Source organism: Balearica regulorum, chromosome Z, assembly GCF_011004875.1.
Source record: "Balearica regulorum gibbericeps isolate bBalReg1 chromosome Z, bBalReg1.pri, whole genome shotgun sequence".
Lineage (NCBI taxonomy): Eukaryota > Metazoa > Chordata > Aves > Gruiformes > Gruidae > Balearica > Balearica regulorum.
Window position 1 is genome coordinate 46,980,843 of NC_046220.1, and position 22,583 is coordinate 47,003,425.

Genomic DNA, 22,583 nt, shown 5'->3' on the forward strand with positions numbered 1-22,583 from the left:
TTGTTAAGAGATGTAAAGGCATAGAAGGTAAGCATGTGTATCAATTCAAGAAGTTGTTAAACAGACGACTAGCGTGGATGAAGGAGTAAAGATTTTCTGTGAGATAAAGTGTTTTGTGCAGCCAGAAGGGGGAAGAAGAGCTATCATAGTAGTAATCACTTTCTACAAAGGAAATTTGGAAAGGGAACAGAAGGTGAGGGCTGCAAGTACTTCAACATCACACAGCAAAGCTGGAAAGTTTCAAACAAAGGTAACTTCCAGATAAAAGACCAGGGAAACAATTTTGCAGTGATGAAGGACAACATGGGTGTAGAAGAGGCTTGAAACAGATTTGTTGTTCAGACATAACTCAAGTAAAGTCAACAGTATAGTAGTCTGCCTTTCTCCCATAGCTCAAGACAATAACTCAAGACATAGAAAATGAAGTCTGAGTAGGACTAACAGTCATGGGAGATCAGCAGAGAGAGAGAAGTGCAAATCATGTCAGTGGGTGAGAAGCACTGGCTGAAAAAGAAAACTGAAAAGCCTTTGGTGTTTCACTGAGAATGGGAGAGGAAGGGGGAGGACAACCTAATGAAGAATCATTGCAGTGACTTCACTGCATCTTGTCACGATGACCTTAGTTCTGCTTATTTCAAAAGTAGTGCAGAAAGGAATGCCTGGATTAACTGATTACATCTATGATTAGCCTTATGTTTTTAATTTTTTTATTATAGATTCTGCTAGAAATATTATGATATTATTACAAATAACTGGTGAATTGAATGAGTCAAGGCCAGGCTGGATGGGGCTTTGGGCAACCTGGTCTAGTGGAGGGTGTCCCTGCCCATGGCAGGGGGTTGGAACTAGATGATCTTTAAGGTCCATTCCAACACTAACCATGCTATGATTCTATGATTCTATAATTTTTTGGAACAAATAATTTAAAGTTGTTAGAGGGGAGGAGAGAGAGACAAGTGGGAGAGATAAAAAGATACTAGCTCTAACTGCTTGAACCCCAGTAAGAGTCTTACACTTGTGTGAAAATATTTACTAGTGTTTTTGTGCACTCCGTTATATTACTAAGCTATATATCCTAATGGTCAACTCTATTGTTTTATGGACAAGAAAGGATTGCCAAATCAGCCATTTATTGATGGTAGTTAGTAGGATACACATATTTTAAGCTGTGTAAAGAACTGTAGTGTACCACAAATGTTTTCAAGAATAAATGGGCTTAGACTGTTGTCTCCTCAGGGCAGGGATTTTGTGGCTTATGCTGTGCTTGCCTAAAGAAGCCTTTGTAAAGTAACATGTTCACCTGTGGTGCTACTGAAGTACTTATAAATAATTATCTCTGTATCTTGAACCTTTTTTCATCAAAGACTTCTGGCTATTAAATGACTGAGTTACTTTATAAATATGTCCTACTCTGGGCAGGACTTTTTCTTTTCAGTAGTGAATTCATTGTTCAAGATTCACAGCCTTGAGGACTGCAACTATTTTATCTCCCACAGAATAATGGATAATGGAAACCAGTAACTGCTAACCCTACCTGCTTGTATTTTTACATGGTTGTATTTTATGGTAGTGCTCTGACCAGCTTTAGTTGATAGCGAGTGACTCTCTGGAGGTGTCTGCAGTATACTGTCCTCTTAATTTCAAGATTCTTTTTCAAGAATTGGCTGATCTATAAAGACCTGAAAGAAATGGGTTTATTTTATTGGGGAGGACCTTTTTTCTGTCAGTGCTTTTTCTTGACATTTGTGGTAGGTAGAGTGCTTTGGCAGCACTGGGGTCCATCATCCGCAGAAGCTCTGGGTCATCTAAACTGGGGACTGACCATTTCTGAACATTTCTCTGCCAGATGAGATCATTGTTACCAGCTTTTTGCTACCATCTACCAAGCAAATGTTACCATCCAAAGGCTTGTGCCAGTAAAAGGGATCCCATGAGATGTGAGTTATACCTGTCAGGAAAAGTTAGGTAGGTCAACTCAAACCACCTGGCTGGATAAACCAATTCTGAAATGGACAAGGAAGTGCTCCTGTAATCCCTTTTCCAACAGTGGCTGGCAGAGGATGATAACAACAAATCGTTGATTAGAACACCCATTTGCCAGCTAAGCATCTGTCTAACCCCACAGAATATTTAGTTTATTTGGGTTTTTTGCTTTCCCTGAGGGATCTGTGCATCAGGTATACCAAACAAGAGCCTTCCATATATGAGCTATCCGCATATGATGTGCATTTTCTGCAGTCTTCGTGACAGCTTATTCATACTTGCATTTGCCATATTCAGCCAAGCTGAGAATGAAACCTGAGATAAAACACTGAAGTAGCTCATGATGGATTTGCTTGCCAACACAATGCTTGCATAAATTAAATGGAGGCTAATAATTTGTGCCTTTGAAGTCTTAGAAGAATGATGGAGGGAGTGATGTAAGAGCTGAAGTCCACATGGAGACAAACATATTTTTATCAAGCAACCACTTACCATCACACTCAAGGCTGGGTTTGCTGAGAGTCTGGGCAGGGCAACAAATAGCAGAAGCAATAGTTTCAGTATTTACCCAAACCAGTCATTCTGAATTTGACCTTGGGGCCCTTTCTGTTACCATTGCTTTTCTTGTCAGCGTTAATAAACAGATGCATAGCCCAATGGCCCCGATAAATGGGCTATCATCAGAAGGATCTAGTATTGAAAGTATGAGTAAAGATGAGGAAGATAAAGATGATTCATGTAGAGCAGGGAGGGCAATGTGGCTGGTGGCTGTCATCACTGCACTTCCACTGTACAACATATTGCCCTGGCAAACCATGGCCTTTTGTTACCAATATTAGCCTGTTTCATTCTGCTTAGGTCTGTTGGTTTGTTTTTTTTTTTTTTTTGCTTTGCTGCATATTTTTATTATGACTTTAAAATATTTCTTAAAACATTGGGGAAAAAAAAGAGTCCTAATACAGTACCACACAAAGACATTACCTCATGGAGGAGAAAGAAGGGATAGTTGCTATAGCTCTCTTTGTTTGATGTCAACCTTATCTCGGAATTTTGTCTCTCAGAAACCAATCATCATTAGGGAGGTTTTTCGTAGAACTTGTTTATTTGATGGTATCTTAGGAAAAAACAGGTGTAAGGCACAAGGACATTTTTAACTGCTGTAGATAATTTCATTGGATGCCAGACAACAGAAAAACAATTAAATTGTTACATTTTCTGGATTACTAGCTATAAGAAGCACCAATTTTCTTTGCACTATGACGTTAGATTCAGTTTCTGAACAGTAGATAGGCAGTATTTGAGGTCAAAACCCCAATTTGTAGTGCCAGTTGTGTAGCTTTTTTCCTCTTTAAGGTGCTACTTGTTGCTTTATTGCTGTTCTACTGTGATCACCCTTTTTCTTTAACAGTTCTCTTTCCTGCAGAGTAAATAAATAATAGATCATCTGGAAATTATATTTTCTCTCCCTGTCCTATGTGTAATATTTAGAAGAAGCTTCAACATCTTTACCTTTTTTTTCAACTTAAAGAACAATCTGGGTTTTCAGAGTGTCATTTCCTTGAAATCCTTGAGGATATTCAGTTTTGCCACTTGGAAAAACATGTACACATTTTCAGAAGACATGCATAACAATTTTCAGGTTTGTTGATTGGAACTGTTTATAACTGCAGTTGGTTTGTGATATGTAATCAGATTACATTTCAAGTTTTGTTCTGATTTTTTTATAGCACCTGTTACAGACTCAAGCAAACAATAGAAAAAAATAAAGTAGTTCTTTAGCTAGTTGATCATGACTCAATTTGCACAGCAAAAACATTTTCTAAATAGTCCTTGGGAATGAAAGAAAAAAATGTCATGTAATGAAAGGTAGTTTTCATAAGGAAATTCAAACTGTGACTTGATGAACATTTCTTTTAGCAATGGTGCTGTTGTTACAGGATCTTATGCCTTGCATTTATTCTTATCCTGGTATACCTGAACAACCTTAACTCCGCCATTCGTTGTCACAAGTCCTATGAGCACCCAACCCAAATGTGCCTTTATGAATGGATTTAGCTCAATATGGTTACATACGCTCTCAGTTGTAAAGATACAAACTGTTTGTAAGGCCATGCAGTGGGTTGGACTAGAGAGCTCATCTGGGACAAAAATTTGAAGAAAGAAAAAAATATTTCACAGGCAAATCAGCTCCATGACGTGTAACAATTGAAGGGGTGAAGCAAGGATGCTTCAAAAGAAATTGTTATTTTTCTAAAGAAGTCCTTCAGCAGGTTAATTTCCCTATGGCTGAACTTTGCCCTAATACTCAGTAAGGGGGTTTAAGTGCATTACCAGCCTATTTCATACAGTGAGTGGGATAATTTCTGTGTCCCTAGTGAAATATGGTAAGACTAGCCAATGGGTATCAGATACTGCCTGGAAGCTCAACATGCTTCTGTTGAAATAGTAAATGACAATGTTTTGACATACACAGTCATGTAATTTCCTTGTCAGCTTCTTTTTTTGCTTGTGTGCCCAGTGAAGGTAGTAGACAACACACACTCCACAAGATTTCAGCAGACCCTTCTGATGTGAGCAGGAGTGAATGGGACCTTGTCCAAACCCTGTCCCAATGTGTCTCACTGCCTCCATGCTGTCATTGGAAGGGAGGTGTCCTTCACAAGGGCCTGGGTACTTCTATGTCCATAAGAACAGGACAGAGAGAGCACAGAGTCCTACCTGCATGGGAATCCCTTATTCTACCCCGCTTTTGCAGGTTTGCTTGTGATTTCTGTTCTCCTGAAGCTGATTAAAGGCAAGAAAAATGGTGTTACTCCTTGGTGCCACACGCATAGGCAAATAGTGTAAAAGACTAACATGGTGGAGACAAAGGATATTACGCTGATGCACTTCAACTGTTGTAATTATATATATCAATATACTCATTTCATTATTTGTTTTGTGATCCTTGGATGGAAGATACTTAAGAAATATGGAGAAAATGTAGCTATTCTCCATCTATTAATGAAGACTATTGAGGCAAGGTAAACATTAGCATTCTGTAATCTGTTTCCATAACTTGCTTTTCCCTTTCCAAGGAAAAATAAAGCCTAAAAAAGTTGCACCTGCTGTAATATATGCTCAGCAAGCTAAAAAATGGGACCTGCTCTGCCAGAAGTCCTGTAGCACATTCATTTTACCCTGTCCTCTTTGCCTTTTCGGTCTGCCACATAACTTATTAGAAGAATGATTAACATAGCTGAGGAGTGCTGTTGTTGTCTTTGACTTTTCCTCCCTTCCATGACTTAATGCCTCATTCTAATAAACTTCTGAAGTAGCTTTGAAAACCTGCCAAGAATTCTTCTGTTCCATGATTAATAAGTCTATTTTGGCAGGCACACGATGTCATGCAGGATTGCATTTAGACTGGATTTATTCAGATTTGATTGTGAGATCACAGACACAGTGTAAAATTCCTTGAGAAAATTTTTTGCTCATTTTGCTGCTTGCTGAAAGAGACACACAAATCATTATCTGCATTTTTAACAACTGGGATTGCTAACTGATTCCAGCCATTATAACCAGAAATCATTCTGAGGTCCAGAGAAAGTCCTGAGGGGGTCTACCAGGGGAGGTTGCCTCAAACTGCCACCTGAGAGTCATGGCAGAGGGTGAAACATCCAAACAAAGCAGGAACTAGGGATTTTCTGAGTAAGACCTTCTAGGTTCAAATGAAAAGCTTCTTACTCTGCCTTCCTGTCTGTGTATGTTCTACCCACCATGGCAACATGGCTTTGGACATCAGTTAGCATCTCTGCAGCTGTTCAGCAAAGGTTTTGAAAGAATTAATGCAGCTCAGTGTCATATTAATTTTCACCTTGACTACTTACTGTGTAGAAATTACAGGGAGGAGGATGCAGGGATGAGGTGTTGACACAGTTTGTAGGTCTGCCTTGGCTCTTACTGGCATTACAGGGTCCAGAAAGTTGTGTTCCTACAAGTGGACAGCAATCCCTCCTTTCTGAACAGGTACTTCAGTGAGTGGTGCCCACCTCTTCTGTCAGGTTGGAAATCTGAGTATGGACTTCTGTGAGCTAAACCAGAGACACATGGTACATAACTGTTTGCAACTCAGTATGCAAAGTTACTCAAAACAGATTTCAGCCTGGATTGCAAAGGTCTCTCTTCCGTCCTTGGCTTGACTACTTTAGATTTTGGGCAGGATTCATGAAGTGTGGGAATTGGTTATACTAAAACCCCCAACCTGACATCTAGGGGTGGGAATGTTTTTGTGGACAAATGTGAATGAACACCCTTTGGAGAGAGATTCTTACCCTCACAACAATGTAACAATTCTAAAGCCTGTATAGTTGAAAACTCAGTGACTGAGTTGATCCTGTTCTTAAAACAAACGGTAAAGGTGTTCTTTCTGGAAGCTGTATTCATAGAAAGGCATTTCAGATGGCTCTTGAGAATGAAAGATTGGAAATTTGCTGTGCTTTCTAATTCACAAGAATACCCTTTGTTTCAGCTATTCCTCTCTGCTGGCTTAAAAGAATGGCTAAGTGTATAGAACTTCATCCAGCACTGCTTTTTGCTAAACAGTGGTTATGATCTGTTCCTTTTTCATTCTGTACAAGTTGCATTTGTTAAATACAGTTAGGTGAAATGCACAGTTTTGAGTCCCATTTGATGTGACTGCTTTGGCAATGGGACTGTGACAGGAAGGAGGTGAGGTGCTTCGATACTAAATAAGCATACTGTGAGGATATGAAAGGCTTCCTTGCTTGTGTTGTGCCTTTGTGGCCCAGAGAGTTGGAATTCTCATGCAGCATTCCTCAGGTGTGCACCACTTCCATACTCTGCTAATGTCCTTGCCAAGTGCGCACTGTGTGGACAGCGTTACAAAATATATAAAGCTTTAACAATTACTGTGATTTCAGTGAAATACACTTTGGGAAAATTTGACAAGTTGTTTGTATGAATATTTTCACATACTGGAGGTTTATAGCTGTGGCTGTAACCAGTTCTAAAACAGGATTACAATTTGGGGATAATTTCTCCTGCGTTAATTCATGACTTGTTAAAAACAAGAAAACAAAGCTACAGCTTTGGCCTGTGATATCTGAGTCAGTGAGTGAAGCAGTTTTGTTTATAGGTAGAATATTTTATTTAAGGACATGACACAAAAAACATAAAGTTTTTTGACTAATAGGAGGAATAATTTCCTTAGGATGCTGATGTGAGTGAAAGGAAAGCAGAACCCTAACTCTGTTTACCAGTGGAAGATGCTTACAAAGGAAAGCCGCAAAGTAGTATAGCTTGATAATTTCTGTATTTTCTAGCTTTTATTGAATGGGAAGGAGGAGGATAGTGTGGGGTGAAACAACTCTTAACATCCTTTTTTCCAGGGTCAGTAATGCCAGTCACTGTTCTCACTGTCAGCTCTTCCCACACAGCTGATGAGGGACAACAGGAAGCTGAAGGATAAAGTATTCAGAGCTACACAGTCTCTGTACAGCCCTTATACCCGTGCCTGAGCACCACATGCCATTTTGCTGTACTTTTCAATATGGTAAAGCACTCAGCCTTTTCTGTGTGTTTTTTTTTTTTTTTTTTGGGGGGGGGGTGGTGTTTTTTTTTTTTTTTTGTGTTTTGTTTTTTTTTTTTTTTTATATTGTGTGTAGGTGGACATTTCTTATATGTAACACTACAGTGCAAAACCTGAGCATGCAGTCTTCTTCCTAAGAATTAAGGGCTTTATCTCAGTGAAAGCAGAAAGTATTTTAAGAGCATTACGAGAAGTCTTGTTTCAGGCAGATTTTTTAACTAAAGTTTTCTGTGCCCTAACATTGGGCACATTACAAACTACTGTCTCTTGTATCTTAGCAGACAGAGTGCCTAAATTAGATAGCTGAAGATCTGCTGAATAAAATCAAAAGCAGGTGATTCTTCAGACATTATAAAAATCATGTATTAAATGCCATCAGGCCTCCAAATCAAAATCTGTACTCTAAAAAGGTCACGCCAACTAGGACACAAGAACCAAAAGATGCATCAGATGACCACAAATGTATCAGTCATATTCAACATGAATATTTAGAAAGGAGGGAACTGAAAACAGGCTTTTCACAGTGTACGCTTTTCAGACACAGCTGTATTGAGACCGAGCTCCAGTGTCTGAGCCCTGGTTACCTGTGATGTCCTGTGATGTGGGACCAGGCTTGGTGGAATGAGTGACATATAACTGTATGCACAGCATCTTCACCTCCTGCAAGTTTTGCTGAATTCAGCAGGACTCATTTTTCAGGTCATCTGAATCACCCCAAGGTTATTGACTTCAGCAGAACCCTCTTCGTGTCTATGTCGTGTAGTACAGCACCTTGGCCTTTCCCCTGGTTTCAGCAACTAATCACCAAACTGTTCTGGAGGGAGCTCTGCCTTCACCATTGGCCTTTCCTTCCTGCTCAGCCCCCGGTACAACGCGGGGGGACCCGGCCGGTGCCTGCCTTGCCCTGTCCGGCAGCGCCGCCTCCTTGCGATGCTCCCGCAGTGCCGGCAGCCAGCGGGAGGTGGTGTAGAGGGGGAGGGAGGCTTGACAGCAGTTACCATGCTTTTCCTCAGGTTAACACTGTCCTCAGCTTTTGTAATTTAGTACAAGAGGAGATGTATTTTGCTAGCAAAGACTTAACAGGTAACAAAAGATTGCAAATGGCTCATGATTTTAACGCTGTTCATCCAAACTGTAAAGCTGGCTTTCTTGTTGCAATGAAGAATCTTTGCACTGCCTTCAAATCAGTAGTACTACATGGATGTAAAGCCATGTAATGGAAAGAAGAAGCAGGCCCACTCTTTAAAGAGGTATATAGCTTCTTTGCTAAGGACCATTGGCATATTGCTTTTGCAATCATTCATAAATAGGAATGCTTTGGCTGTTAGGCAACATATTGAAAGCCAGAGTAGCAGCATGGAAAGCAGAGACTTTGAGTGCCACCACCCCACCCCAGCCCCCCACCCCCATTTAGTTAGTATACAGACTAATTTGGAACATCATCTGGTATCAGCTCCAGGGGAAGCTTCTAGGGAAGCTTTTATTTCTCATACCTTCTGGGAATGAGAAATAAAAAAAGTGTTAAAGGGGCTGGGAGTTCTTATTCTGCTAAATTCATTTACTGGTTTCACATTTCTGGGTTTTTTGGGTTTTTTTTTTTTTTTTAAATTCACAAATGACTTTCAGGCTTTGCAGCCACAGTGTTGTAAGCATCTGATTAATTTCTTGGGTAATCCAGAGCAAAGAGGGGAAGTGGCTGGTTGGAGAGAACTGTTTCTTACTGATTGGGGAGATACTGCAAGGTGTGGCTTTGATGACAGCTTCAGGGGTGACTCAGCAGACACTCCTATTGTCGCTGGGTTGAAATAGTTATTCAAAAACAGCTGGTGTTTCTCCTTCTATTTTTGTTCACTTCATCCAACTGCATCAGTGAAATACCTTGTAACAATATGAATGAGTGATTTCTTACTTTGTTCAATATTTGTTTTGAAATTCTGATGCAGATTTGAGCATCAGGCTACTCCTTCTTCCATGGTGACTTGGTTTTAAAAACAAATGGAGAACTGTTGAACGCTTGGTTTAAAGAGTTACAACAGGCAACAGCCCTAATCAAACAGGAACTTACTTCTGTGTATTTGAGAGTAGGGTTAGTCTCTGGGACGGCTCAAGAATTTTTTGTGTGTGGTGCAGCATACACTGGAGTGATGCTCTGGCTGGAGTATCAAAAAGAATAGTTTGTGTCCTCCAGGCACACAGACCTACACCATCCATGCATACAAAAAAGCAGGGAACTTGTGTTTGTACACATACATGTACCTACTTGTGCAGTTGCAACAAGTGCTTTCTTAAAATAGTTAGGCATCAGGAAACAATTTTGGAAGGCTTGCAAAGTTTCAAGCCCCAAGTCCTCAGTGCTGCCCACCTACATAGAAGGAAAAGGAATGGATTTCAACCTACTGTGCACAAAGGCCATGATAAGAATGGAGTTGCACCCACCAAAAGATGGTTTGAAAATCTACAGATTAGGGCCAGCCTTATTGTCCCTGTCTTCTAAGTTTCTCTGACCTGAATACTCCATCTCAGATAACTTCCCCTCTCTCTCCCTGCTGCCTGCACTACAAGCAGGTGACGTGAGATGATGGATGTGAAAGTCACAGGATGCTAGCAGCTGACTTGTCGAGTTCAGGACAACCCTTGCAGCTGTTTGGCATCTGTGACGTGCTGTCCTGTGTGGACCTGAGGACTGGGGACAGCTGCCACCATGCTCCTTTCAGTGCTCTGCAGCAAATCCTGGCAGCCTGAGGGAAGAGGATTAGAGGAAAGGCAGGTGTCTGTGACCACTAATAACACAACAGGATTTGTTGTGTTGTTAAACTTGCTGGGCTTACTTCCTGCTGAAGGGTGGCTGTTCAGGACAGCTAAGGCAAGCTCTGTGGTTTCCTAAGTCTGCCCCTGAAGGCGATGGAGGCTGATGCAGTAACACAATTTTTGCCCTGCCAGCAAAATCTGGCTGACCCCAAAAGGAAAAAGTAGTCACTGGTGTGGCTTTGCTTTTATTTGTCTTGCAGTGAATTGGTACTTCCTAATTACCCCAATCAGTAGCTATAGCTTCCTTTAGGAAGGCGAACCGACGTGGTGCACGCTGCAGCATTGTGAGTCATGAGCTTGGCTGCTCCAAGCTACATTTATCATGGATGGGTGAATGTGCTTAAAGGGTATAAGGACCCTGTTTAAAATGGAATGGTTCTGCTTTCTGCTTGCAGGGCTGTGTCTTCAAAGGTTTCATGATCTGTGAACAGAAAGAAAGTAAATTTTCTGGAATACGGCCCTGGACCGAAGAATTCAGCTGTCCCATAGAGGCTGCCTAAAGCAAGCGATTGCAGACATTCCTTGAGTGCACTGAGCAATTCCAGTGTCTCCTGCCTCTTTCCTCAAGTCCACCTCTGACTGTTACACAAGAAACAGTGGCCAGGTGAACACAAAAGAGTGTCAAAGACTTGCTGGACTTGGAGGAAAGACTTGCAGACCAGAGCTCTGTGATGGAGGAATTGCTTATTGCAAGGTACGGAAAGGAGAGAGGAACTGAAGGAGAGAGAAAAAAGGGGAAAGGGAGGGTAAAGATTTAGCCATGTGGTACAGGATTGTTGAAAAAGGAAGAGAGCCAAGACCAAGAGGAGATACAGGGTGAGGCTGTATTTCAGTAACAGCACTTGTGTAAGGACATTAATTTCTATCCTCATGCTGCAGCATGCATAGCATAAGCACCGTTATACCATACTCAGGAGTGCTGGGATACAGCTCTGCAGGGGTGGGAGGTGCTCAGCCCCTTCTCCATCCAATGAGTCTCAGTTGAGGACACCTGTTCAACTTCTTGCAGTCAACAAGGCTTCACAAAATGCTTAACTAACCCTGAGCCTCTGTACCCGTGCCACTGATTCTCACCCAGGAAGACCACCCAAGGTCAAGAGAGCGGGATGGGAGCAGGAAGGGGAGAAACTGTGTGGGACTGCAGACAGAGGCCCTGGCAGCAGGAGTTTTTCCAGCATCCACATTCCGACTGAGGGCATTAGAAGTGAGCTTTGAAAAATCACGTTGCCAGCACACATGAACCTCACAGTGTGAAGCAGATTGCTTTAGTCATTTTTTTGGCATGTGAAACCCCAAACTCCCCCTCGCCCCCTATAGAAGAAAAGAACATTATTCATTAGCTCAGTAGATGCTGGGATTTTTTCTTCTCTTTTTTAGCAATCAGTGAAAGGAAAAAGGCAGCAAGACTGAACAAACAAGAGCCAGCCTCTTAATTCCCTGTGGCAATGTGTGGCTTTTGCTCTGGGAATCATGTTGTCTCTGTACAGAGATACCAACAGGGTCCAAATAGCCCCTGCTCCACTTTTCAGTAGGCACCTCTGACTGTAACTTGTGGTCACTTACCCTAGTGTGTACCTGCAGGATCTTGCTGTTACTGCCTTAGGAAAGCTAACAATAGCTCCTTTCCTCTCATACCACGCCACCGTATCAGTGGTATCAGTCCCATCAGAGGTCCGGATTCAGAATATTTCTTCTACTGATGTGAAATCATTTTGTTGATTCACTACCAAGCACAAAAAATTAGCTCAAATTGACTCTTCCAAAATAAAGCATTTGAAACTCTTTCACATCTATGCTGATGGCTATTATTGAGCTCTTACCAGTTCTACACGCAAATTAAAGAAGTCACTTAGAAAATGAGACTTTGGGAAAGCTAATGTTTGTGAAGAGGACAGAAAACCACCCTGCCATGGCTGTGTTGTCAGTGAGCTCCATGGCAACTCGATGGCAAACCTTCAGCTGGCTCGTGCACGGCACGGCACGTGGCAGGACTTGGCAGAGGCTGGCCATGTCTGAGATAACAGGCTGGTGTGGCTTGTCCTCATGATTTATCAAATCATGAGTGCAATGCATCAGGCAGGCTCATGCGTTTGCAGTCTCTTCCAATATGAGTGTTGGTGGGGAACAAAAGCGAGGCTGGATTCAGCATGAACAGAGGTGCTGGTTCATCAGGCTGATAGGGGTCAGAGTGAGGAAGGGTGCCAAAATAATGCACATGCTGAGGGACTCATCCATGCAAGAGAAGTCGCCTGAGGACTGGTTAATTCACAGGAACCACATCAGGCTTAGGAGGTCTGTGAACTGAAGAGGGTTAGAGGCTGCGAGGAGGGCACTGGGGGAACAGCCAGAGATGCCTGTCTCCCACAGCTTGTGCTTATGACCACTGTTACAGGCAGGATGGGTCTTTGGTCTGATCCAGAAAAGCTGTTCTTGTTTCTATATATATGCCAAAGTACACAACTTATTTTGCAATAACAAACCATTACAAGAATGGAGTGTTACTTTGAAAAATACCCTAGGAATATTTTTGAAGATGACAAAAATGACAGGATCTTGGTTTTCCTGATGACTTTTTAAAATATTGCTCTCTTACTCACTCTTCTAAAATGTTTCTAAAATGCTTATATGTAGACGAGGAATAATGACATTGCTGGGGGTGGTGTGTGTGTCTATCGTGAATAAGGATTGGCCTTTGTCATGGGGAAACATTTTAACTCAGAATTTTTGTATAGGCTTTTAGCATAAGTCATAAGTGTATGGTCATATATTTTTTAGGAATTCCATGGGTTAGAAGGAAATTACAATACAAAATGTAGGTGGAATGGTTTCCAGAGGCAGTCTCTGCCTTTGCAACAAGTGTTCCCACACACATTTTAGTACCTGTGACTCACCATCGAGGCTGATATTAATTGCTACTGCCAGTGCTTTTATGAGAGCTCGCTGATTTAGTGTGGCTCAGTGTTTGGGTGCTCAAATGAAGAAGTCATCTGGAACTGCCTCTAACTGACTAATTCCCACTGGTTTCAGTGGGTGTTAAGTGCCCAACTACGTAAACATCCTCTGTGAATCTCACTGGATATTCTGCATTTTAGTGAATGTCCTCCTTTGTGCTCTGTGTTCTGTCCTGGGACAAATAAAAGGTGCCTACAGGACTTTATTTGCTCTCACACGTGCCTCTGCTATGGAAACTGTCCTTAAGAAGACCTTCATAACCTTTGCTCACCAAAAACTGATTTAGCTAAAGTCTTTGGGAGGGCATTGATAGTCCAGCACAATGTTTTCTTAGCTCATGAGGCAATGAGTAACCTAGCCAGACTTGGCATCATCTACAAGGGTGGCACAACTCTCACATGACAGAGCGTGATTAAAATCAGGAAGGACAACTTCCATTTTTAAATCGTGGGGTGTTGTATCAACAATAGCACACGTGAGCTTTTTATAGCTAGCCCTGATCAGCACAGTTAATTAATGTAAATGGATAATGTCACAAGCTGGTAATTAGCATGAAGCATGTTTTACCGTGGTTGTGCTCTTTATAATGACTAACAATAAATCAGAACAAATAATGAGAGCGCCATTATATCAAATTTGTATTTTTTGTTGTGACAAAACAAAACTCACGTGCTGGATTGTTTGCTGTCTAAATTGTAAGAAATTAGAGGCAGAGCACAACTGATAACTACTGGTTACGATTTTGTATTGGGGCTTTCTGCCAATTAGAAAAACATTGCTTTTTCTTAAGCCTGCCTTCTATAAAAGAAACTGAGAGTTGGTATAGTGTCATCACTGACAATATTACACTATCTGTGTGCTCTGCACTGGTTTGACTGACTTAGCAACAGTAGTGATTTAATTACTCTGAGAGGCACTGAATCCAGGTGCCTACTCTTGCAAATGGTGTGTGTATATGAATAAGTTCATTTTTAATGGTATGGTGGGTTGACCCTGGCTGGAGGCCAGGTGCTCACCAAAGCCACTCTATCACTGCCCTCCTCAGCTGGGCAGGGATGTAACAAAAGGCTCATGGGTCAAGATAGGGACAGGGAGAGATCACTCACCAATTACCATCACAGGCAAAAGAGACTCAACTTGGGAAAATTAATTTAATTTATTACCAGACAAATGAGACTTGAGTAATGAGAAATAAAACCAAATCTTAAAACAATTCCCCCCATCCCTCCCTTCTTCCCTGGCTTAACTTCACTCCCAATTTCTCTACCTCCTCCCCACCAGTGGTGCAGGGGGAAGGGGAATGGGGGTTGTGGTCAGTTCATCACACGCTGTCTCTGCCGCTCCTTCCTCCTCAGGGGGAGGACTCCTCACACTCTTCCCCCGCTCCAGCCTGGGGTTCCTCCCACAGAAGACAGTCCTGCATGAACTTCTCCAACGTGAGTCCTTCCCACGGGCTGCAGTTCTTCACGAACTGCTCCAGCGTGGGTCTCTCCCATGGGGTGCAGACCTTCAGGAGCAAACTGCTCCAGCGTGGGTCCCCCACAGGGCCACAGGTCCTGCCAGCAAACCTGCTCCAGCGTGGGCTTCCCATGGGCTTGCAGCCTCCTTCAGGTGCCTGTACCTGCTCCAGCGGGGGGTCCTCATGGGCTACAGGTGGATATCCTGGTTTGCCACTAGCTTGCTGAGAATCGAACACCTCATGCTTATGACATTTGCTAAGTAGGAACAAGATTAGTCACTTACACATCTAACGGCTAATTGTTTTCCTGGATGAGACTGCTCATGTGCTTCAGGGTAACCATGTGCTTCGACGTTCACCTGAACCAGGGTCTCCACTAGTCATCTGGGCAACCTGTAGTGCAGTCTGCTAGCTCTGGTTGACAACGGCTCTTTGTAGCCCATGAGAAGGTGGCTACACTTTCTGAAGGTTTCATTTCATACCCACAGAGTCTCAGGAACAAAAAATTACATTACTGTATTCAGTTAATTCCTAAAAACCCTCTGTGAAATATAAATAGAAGATGGAGAAGTAGAAGTAAAAGAAGAAACAAAAGGATTGCAGTATTCTCTTACTCATGCTGCACCACGGTAGCCAGGCTGCAAATTCTCCGGAGGAGGAATGCTGCCTATAGCTTGTGTACTGCAACCTAGTTTGTACAGATGCAGTTTTCTACCTCTAGGTCTCAAGGTGGTGACGTCTCCTTGTGGCAGATGCGGAAGCAAGAGCCCGTAGAGGTGAGATGTTCTGCCTAAAGTCACCCAGCATTTCGATATTGGATCCAAGTCTCCCAAACAGTAGCAGTCCCTTCTCCATGAAGCAGACCAGAGTCACTCCCAAATACATGCAGGGATCTGTGTAGACAAATAAATAACCTAGCAGGATTTCTGTCTGGATGAGAAAAAGAATAAGAAGCAATGAACAATAGCAAGTTGAAAAAAAAAGCAGAAGTGATAACTTGGACACATCTAGAATTCATGGAAGCTGAGAGTCTGATGCACTCTCAATTAAAAATAAGCACCATCGTCCTATTAATGCGTGCCAACCACAACTATTCTGAAATCATAAGTCTAAACAGCAACACATAGAATGTTTACATATACCTCCTAACACTTACATTTTTAAGAACATATTTGTAAGCTTATTATGGGGGCTATTTTTTGAAAGAGAGGCTATGTTCAAATGACTGAATATCAAAGATTTTAGGAAGAAATACTGAATATTGTTAAACTTCAAAATAAGTTGCCAGTGTAGCAATGCTATTGCTGGCTACTAGTTAAAAAGCAGGGATAGAAGACAGAATAGGAATAAAACAAAATAATTCATGTCCATGCCAAAATTGAATCAAACATGCATATCTTCTGAGTTCCAAAACAAATAATTGCTGTTCAGTTTTATTTGCATTCCTGATCTTGCCTGATCAGGATAAAGAAATACTAGTATAGTAAAAGTAAGACCACAATTTTTCTGGCCTGCCTTGAAGATTTGGAGATCTTATAAATTTATCTGTTCTTCTAACATTTAAGGTTTCTTTGCTGATGAAAGGGGCTTGTTTGGTTAAAAAGAAAAAAAGGCACCAGTTCAGAACTTTTGTCCTTCACCATGACTGTTGAGTTTGAATAGTGAACCAAAGTAACTTAAAAGTTACACGTATTATGTCAACTTATAATATGGAGGATATACAATTTGAAATGCAACTGTTCCCCAGAGCTAAACATAAGAAAGTGACCCCTTTTTCTACATCAGCTGTACAAGTGAGTTCCACCATACACAGGGATAGGTGTGACACATTAATTCTTTGGGAAAAATGCATATTTTCTGGTAATTTAATTTTTTCATCGTGGTATGGGTCTTTAGTTTTGTGCGTAATTGGAAACATGTAGCCCCGTTTACTCTGACAAGTAAAATATAACAAGGGAAAGAATCTGGAACATCATAAAACATGATTGACCTTCGGGGTAGACGTGTACGTTTTCATTTAAAGCCATCACCGTGTGTGTACTAGTCCAGTGACAGGCCAGCCTCTGTCTGCTGGGGAGCAAACCCTTTCCACAGATGGGCACATGAAAGAGGTTGCCTCCGTGCTTTTTATGCCAGAGAGGCAGATCCTCTTGGTTATCTCCCTTCAGTCTGCAGTTCTGTTCTGCAGAAGGGGCAAGCGAAGTGTCTTTTTAAATTTTCAAAACACCTTTAAAAGAACTTGGCCGTGATCTGTTCGAAACAGAAATGTGCTGAAATGCCACAATGAAGAGCTCCTTTGTGATTTATGAAGAGAACATCCTTAAATAGTGATTCCTAAGTGAATTGGAAGCACCTACAACTGACCATGGCTGTTGCCAATATGTCTGTGAAAAAGGTTGTGTTTGGCAGACCATCTTGAATTAACTGCATTTTGTGGTTACTGGTTGATGTTGTCACCAAAACCCAGGAATAAACCTTGTAACACCAATGTAGTGTTAAAAGGCAGGCATTCTTTATTGCAGCACTGGATGCACAGGGGATAGCTCCACCTAACGTGCATGCCAGGTGATCACCGACACACAGGTTATATAGAATCAAAATATACATATTCATTATTTTCCAAGAAAAGGCAGTCCTATGATAATCATTTCTTGGAATCTATTTCCATATTTTCCTCCCCATCACGCATGCTCAGTGATTTGAGTCTGTGGTCCTCAAGGGGTCTCTGGTGGTCGTCGGTGGTCGTCAGTGGTCTCACACCCGTGTCAGCTGGATGACCCTCTTCTTCCAGGCGTGCGCAGTATCATTGTTGTGGGTGCACCTGTCCATAACAACTTACTTCATAAGATTAATATTCCCAAACCTATTGTCCGGTTGGGTAGGGACTGTACATGGAACATAGCAGCATTGTACCTTGCCATGGTCAGTTAGCTTCATTACCTATTACATTAGTTACAAACTAATTATCTCAAACTGATTCTATAGTTTCTGTTTCACGGCCCCTATCCCACGGTTACAATGTTAGTGTCTATATTAAAGGATCTATGAAAATGTCATCTGGGTTAAACATGCTTTCATTTACAGTACTGAAATTGAAGACTACTTTGTATATGGGTGATACTGCAGAGAGCAGAACATGACCTGTAAATATACATGCATATCCCCAAGGCAGACTTAAATGAAAATCCTGAATTTGAACATCATAAAAATTTTAGTGAGACTCTGATGCAGTAATGAACTTCATCTCTGTCCTTCTTATGACAAAAGTCTGATCTCTTTTCCACAGTTTACTGTTCTTTAGGGTACATCATAGGATTTACACCAGTGAAAATAAAATTAAGTTCCCTAGATCTAATAGCTTGAATCTCTGAAAGATTTTGACCCTGTTTCAAACACAGACTCATTTAAATGACATATTCTGCTCTGTGTTAGAAGAGAGGACAGTTTAAGTCTGCTTTACTTGCAGAACCTTTCCAGAAAGCTCCAAAAAAAGTTCTATCTCCACACCACTGGTCAGCTTCTCCATCTTAAATTAATGTATTGTTTTTACATGAAGACAAAAATACTCTTCATAATTAGAATAAGATGAAAATTAATGGAAATTTAAGCCTTCAGCAAGACCTTATTATTAAAAAAAATAAAAAGGCCAAGACATGAAACATTTTATAAAGGAGCTTACAGAAGAAACATGGTACTTGACAGAAAAACAGATCTACTTTTTTTTTTTTATTATTTAGCTGCTACATGAAGCACAAAATTAAAGAAATAATTTGATTTTATGAGAATTTTTGTGTCAGTTTCTTCATTGATGGTCTCAGACCTCCTTGGAAGGATTCAGTGAAGCCTGGGGCTGCTCCAGTGCTACCTCTCCACCTCCAGGTAGGTATGTAGCCAGGCACTGCAGGCTGCATGCTCAGTGCATCGCTTCTGCCCAACCACTGCTGCCCCAAGGGAGAAAAAACATGGTCAGCTGTAATTTTGAACTCATTGCTGTTGGCAGAAGAGTGCCCTTTAAAGAAGTGCTACAAAAAGTTGGATCCTGCCAGAAGACAAGAAGGGTCTGTGCATTCAAAGCACAGCTATCCTCTACTGGTTATTTTTCTAAACCACTTTCCTCTGTTAACACCTACTCTGACTCACGCATTGACTTTGACTAACTGACTTTTGCAGCTTGCTCAGTTGAGCGGTGAAACTTTGGTGATTCAGGGTAGAAGCTGCAAGGTCCTTCCAGCATCTTGGGGACTGTGGAGGCCTCGAGGAACAGACTCGTATGGATTGATATAGAGATGCCTCATTCCTGCACCTGCATTTGCAACATCCCTGAGAGATTCAGATTTCCCCCTGCATGTAAAAAGCAGTGCACAGCAACCCATAGGCATGTACAACAGCAAGTTTTATCTGTCCTTGATAATCCCAGGAAGAATGCTACATATTCTTGAGTGCCAGTTACTGGCACTATCCTTACATCATATATACAGTCATGCTTTTCTTACAAGCACTTTCATATTCACTCCTTCATAATAGCTTTCACTGCCAGCTTTGGTTGTTGGGGTTACTTTATCCAGGACTGCAGGGTAAGTTATTCACCATGCGTCCCAAGGAGGACCATCATATTGTCCACTGCATCCAGGACCCAGACTCCCGGAGACCTGCACCCAGCTCCTAGACCTACAAAGTCTTCATGTTAGTTCTCAGACAAACACCAATACTTATCTCAGCATCCTAGTTCTTCACTTGTAATGCTTCTTCCTTCTCCTTATACTTTCTGCTGCCTTTTAAGGTATCTTGGGACAGAAGCTCGCATTTTCTCCCTACAGCAGCAAACACTATCTCTGTAGCCCTCAGCCACCAACTACCGCTTTGCCCATGATTCCCTTTCCATTTACAAATAACAAATCTAGGAGGGAGGGCACATTTCCTAGTTGTGTCCCTTAGTACCTGCATGAAGAAGTTACCTTCAACACGCTTTGGAAATTTCCTGGACCTGTTTGTGTCTGCTGTATGATATTCCCAGGCGATGTCTGGGAAGTTAAAATCACCCATAAGGACAAGGACAGCTGATCTAGAGATATCCCTTAATTCCTTGTAGAATAATTCATCAGTGTCATCGTCCTGGCTGGGTGGTCAATAGTAGACTCCCACAACAACATTTGCTTTATATGATTTCCCCCTCATCGTTACCCAGCAGCTCTCAGCCGTGCAATCACCAGCTGCAAGTGCCATACAATCCAACCTGTCCTTTATGTACAGCACCACTGCCTCATCTCGCCTGCCCTGCCTGTCCCTCCTGAAGAGCCCATAACCACCCACTGAGGCACCCCAGTCACAGGACTCATCCCACCAGGTTTTGCTAATGGCAATGATGTCATAGCTCTGGGACTGGGCCAAAGCTTCTAGCTCCTCTTGCTTATTCCTTATATATCTTTATATACTTGAATAGAAATCTTCAAATGTCGTGGTGAGGATGGGAGTAATAGTCATAGATTTGGAGGGATGATACTGGTAAATAAATTTATGTGACTGATTATTATAGGAAAACTGAACTTTGTTTAAGAAGAGGGGACATCAATGGCAAGGTCAGTATATTTGAAAATACTTATTTACTCCTGTCCACCTGCTTGTCTCTGAATTTATGTCTGCTCTGTATCAGAATGTTGGTACATATTGTTCCTGTAAGGATAAGTTTACAACATTATTTGTAGATGTTTAAGTCTTACAGCCACATTTAGGTTTTTGATTCATGTGCTTTCTGAATATGTGGAGATAGAGCTATGTTTCTACACTTGCTTTTTCTCCCAGATGGAAGAAGAGATGGTATAAAGCGTATATATCTTCTTGCCTTTCTTTCTAGTTCACATTGTTGAGTGGTGCATTTTGTGCAGGTCAGCATCCATTTACTGGTAGAAACAACAGCCAAAGAAATGAGGTTTGTCTGTAATACCAAAAGTGGACCGTCTTCAGAGCCTTTATCTCCTGTAGCTAGCTGCAGTTCGAGTGTTGTTCTGAGCTTGTTTCACTTAATCCATACAAACACACTGAAACAGAAGGGAACATTGTTTATGTCACTGCCAAATTGACCAAGAATTGTATTTTGTCTCTGCCTTCCAAATGCTTGATCAATTTAAATCTAACAGGCCATGGAAAGTAGGAACATAGCTGACACGGTGCAAGTTTAATGTGGTTTAATTTCGTGCCCTCTCTTTTGCCACTTCTAAGCAAAACCTCTGTTGGGTGGTCGAGACCGCGATTTTTCTTAGCATGTTTTGTTGCGAATGGAGCCCTTCCTTTAAGGTGCGACTGATTCACAGGCATTGCCATCTGCTGATAGCAGCTGAAACTGCAGCTTCTTGGGAGAGGTCTTCACGGCCTGGAGCTTCTCACAGCAAATTGTAATCCAAATAGTTTAACAAAACCTCTGTCTGTCTGTCTGTCTGTCTGTCTATCTATCTATCTATCTATCTATCTGCCTTCCTACCTACCTACATCTATCTATCTAGAAGCTAGAAATATGTCATCATCCATCAATACCATCTATTTTTCTAGCTTTGCATATTTTTACAGTGATATGTTTTGAAGATGTAGGAAGGCTCTTTTGTGACACTTTTCATTACTGTGATAGTCAAAGAATGACAGAAATAATAAACTAACAATATTTCTCTACTTCTGCAGAATTAGGAGTATTAAGTCAATAACATAAGTTGACAGATATACGTGTGTGTATGTGGACAGCTGAAATTAATGTGTGAGTGTTGCATTACATAATAAAAACAAGCATGTGTGTGGTGGGTTGACCCTGGCTGAGGGCCAGGTGCCCACCAGAGCCGCTCTATCACTCCCCTCGTTCATTAGACAGGGGAGAAAAGGTGCAATGAAAAAAAAAACTTACGGGTCGAGATAAGGACAGGGAGAGATCATTCTCTAATTATCATCACGAGCAAAACAGACCGAACTTAGAGAGGGAATTCATCTAATTTATTACTAAGCAAAACAGAGTAGAGGAATGAGAAATAAAACCAAATCTTAAAAACACCTCCCCCCACCCCTCCCATCTTCCCGGGCTCAACTTCACTCCCGGCTTCAACCTCCGCCCCCCCCCAGCGGCACAGGGGGACAGGGAGTGGGGGTTATGGTCAGTTCATCACACGGTGTTTCTGCCGCTTCTTCATCCTCAGGGGGAGGACTCATTGTTCCCCCGCTCCAGCGTGGGGTCCCTCTCACGGGAGACAGTCCTTCACGGCCTTCTCCAACGTGAGTCTCCTCCACGGGGTGCAGACCTTCAGGAGCAAACTGCTCCAGCGTGGGTCCCCCATGGGGTCACAAGTCCTGTCAGCAAACTTGCTCTGGCGTGGGCTCCTCTCTCCACGGATCCACAGGTCCTGCCAGGAGCTTGCTCCAGCGCGGGCTTCCCACGGGGCCACAGCCTCCTTCAGGTGCCTCCACCTGCTCCGGCGTGGGGTCCTCCATGGGCTGCAGGTGGAATCTCTACACCCCCTCATCCTCCCTCCATGGGCTGCAGGGGGACAGCCTGCTTCACCATGGTCTTCACCACGGGCTGCAGGGGAATCTTGCTCCAGTGCCTGGAGCACCTCCTCCCCCTCCTTCTGCACTGACCTTGGTGTCTGCAGATGTTCTTACATCTTCTCACTCTTCTCTCTGGCTGCAAAAGCGCTCTCTAACTGTTTTTCTCTTTCTTAAATATGTTATCACAGAGGCGCTGATTGGCTTGGCCTTGGCCAGTGGCGGGTCCATCTTGGAGCCGGCTGGCATTGGCTCTATCAGACACAGGGGAAG

The 22,583-nt window shown here is 42.2% G+C and overlaps 1 protein-coding gene across 1 annotated transcript in view; it reads left to right on the plus strand.

The window, feature by feature from the left end:
- The first annotated feature begins 20,257 nt into the window (after window positions 1-20,257).
- The window catches only part of TMC1 (transmembrane channel like 1), an 85,751-nt gene continuing 83,425 nt past the window's right edge, over window positions 20,258-22,583 (plus strand). The window contains exon 1 of the mRNA XM_075739654.1: window positions 20,258-20,368. The gene's annotated coding sequence lies outside the window, so the exon portion shown is untranslated. The remainder of the gene's footprint in view (window positions 20,369-22,583) is intronic.